We start from the raw sequence: 2,810 nt of genomic DNA on the forward strand, positions 1-2,810 counted from the left end.
CAGACAAAAATATGTCCCAGATGCCTATGTGGACCAGAAGCTACAGGAGTTCTTAAGTCTAAAACAGGGAAGTAGGTCAGTGGCAGAATATGAAAGGGAGTTTTCCCGCCTAAGCCACTATGCAGGAAGTCTCCTTTCTACCAGTAGGGAAAGATGTAAGAGGTTTGAAACCGGCTTGAAGCCTAGTATTAGATTACAGGTGGTCGGATTCAAACATACTAACTTCTCTGAGCTCATTTCTCAAGCGCTGGAATTAGAAAGAATTGAGTCAGAAGTGGCCCCAGAGAAAAAGAAATCAGAGAAGACAGAAAAAGAGAAAGAGGGAAAGTCAGTAGATTAGAGTTTCAGTGGTCCTACTGGGAAGAGAAAGAACTTTGGGGGACACAACAGGGGTGGTAAAAAGTCTGGTAGGTGAAGATTTTCAGGACAGAGACCTCTTCCATCTGGTCAGCAAACTACCAGAAGTTCCTACCCTCCCCGCCAATGTAAAACTTGTGGAAGAAATCATGGTGGGGTATGCTACAAGGCCACAGGTGTAACACTCCTATGTTCGGTAGTGCGTTCTTCTGTTTTGGTGACAGTGTCTGTCCGGACAGCTAGGATGCTTGGAATTATATTTAAATATTAGTGTGGAGATATAAGGTAGTGAAATACAATAGAGGAAAATACAAGAAAAAAATAAAGGAAAAATAAAAGAGAGAAAATGGAACTAAGCGAAATGACAAAACTGTATCGATGGGTAACCGCACCGGGAAGTTGCGGCGTGGGCCGTTGACTAATCTTGGACCGCGGGGAACCCTAGAAAATATTTTTGGGACTTAAATAAAAATATATTGAAATAAATGGTATTAGAAATATCAAAGAAAAATTAAATAATTAGTACAAAGAAAAACAAAAAATCGAGAAACTGCCAAAAAATAGGTGTTACCGAAAAAGCCGAAAAGCAACCCGAATAGGGGCATTGTGGTCAATTGACACCCCAAGTTGCCTTTTCACCTAAATGTACATTAAAAATAAATGATATTAAACTTTGAAAATACTATGAAAATTAAAATGGTGGTCCATAATTTAAATAGTGAAAGAAAAGAGGTTAAATGTGGGAATTATGGAAAATTTGATTAAACAAACATTATAATTGATTTTAGTGCTCCACTAACATCTTCAAAGTGGACCATTAAGCAGATTTGTGGCAGAATATTCCTTCATCTTCTTCATTTAGCAAACCAGCCGAAAACCACTTGGGAGAGAAAACTCCATTGCCGTTTGGTTGAGCTCCATACAACCCATTTTGAGCCATCCTTTCCACTAAGTCCCTTCTTTAAAGTTAATCCTCACCTTGCAAGGAAGATTTTGGTAGCAATTTTAAGGAGGTTTAGTGAGGTTTTGGTCAAGCTTCAAAGGTGGTAAGTGTGTATTTTCCATTCTTGTTTCATTAAACTTTGAGTGGATGTTGTGGTGAGCTGTTTTGTGGAAGAAGTTTTGAAGTTTGATGATTTAATGGTGGTACACCATTTCGGCAGCCATGGGAACTCAGCATATTTAGTTTGTTTTTACTTGTTAATGGTAGTTTAAGATGTTGATGTAAGTGTTTATGTGTATAGAAATGATTTAGACAATGTATATTAAGAGTATGTGTAATGGTGCACTTGGTTTTGGAAGCTTGAAAGCAATTTGAAGGAGATATTTTCCATGAGGTGAACCGGAAACTTTGAAGTGTGGTTAGAAATGTGTTGTTTCATGGTTTGGTTCATTGAATTATGTTGTTTATGGTGGCAGCATATATATGTGTATAATAAATTGGAATTGGATATGTAAATGGGGTATGTTCATATGGTTAAATTGTGTAAATGGACTTTGGAAAATTTTGAGTTATAATGTGTATGTTGAAAATGGTTACAAGCTGTCCAAAATGACCAAAATGTGTTGTTAAGTTTGTTAATGGTATGGTACAAACCAGAATTGGCATGAAAGAGTTAGCTCGGTAAGTATAGAATGTATAATTGGTAAGTGATGAAGAATGTGTAGTAGGGCAGTGTATGTTTTAGCTTAGAACCTTAAGTGTGTGACTCCAATTGTTATGAGACCAATTGGAGGTGAAACTAGGCACAAAATGTGCCAACTTTCATGAAGGAAGCTTACCTAAATTCTGCCTAGAAGGTGACTTGAAAAATGACCAAATCCGGATTACTTGAAAGCCTGAAAATTGACCATTTGGGCAGCAGTTAGTGTTTTGACCATAACTTACTCAAAATAGGTCCAAATAACCTGAAATTTTTATCATGAATAGTTTAGACATAGATCTACAATTCTTATGAAGACACCAAAGCCCATAAATGGCCAGAACCAAGCCAAATAGCTTGCATAAGTTCAGGTACCAAAACTGGCCAAACCAAAAGTGACCTAAAAATGACCTAAGCCTACCATTTTAGTGCATTCTGTCCAGCATTGGTAAATTGACCATATCTTGGTCTATCAACTCAGAATGACTTGAAATTTTGCCCCGTTGGTCTATACAACTCAGAATGACCTAAAATTTTGCCCCGAGTGCAATAAGACATAGAGCTACAATTTTGCTTCTTTGACCAGAAGCTAAAAACCAAGAGAAATAGGACTTTAAGCTAGACCAATCTAGCACACAAAAATTGAGAATTTGACATTTACATACAATGATGCTTGAAGCAATTTGGCAATGAATGCCAACTTATAAAAATGGTAAATTGCACTATATTGGCAGCATATTGAATTACAATATGTGACATGTTGATGCTAGAAACAACTTATCCATAGTACCTAAAAAGGTCAACATATGC

This window comes from Hevea brasiliensis, chromosome 6 (genome assembly GCF_030052815.1).
Source record: "Hevea brasiliensis isolate MT/VB/25A 57/8 chromosome 6, ASM3005281v1, whole genome shotgun sequence".
Lineage (NCBI taxonomy): Eukaryota > Viridiplantae > Streptophyta > Magnoliopsida > Malpighiales > Euphorbiaceae > Hevea > Hevea brasiliensis.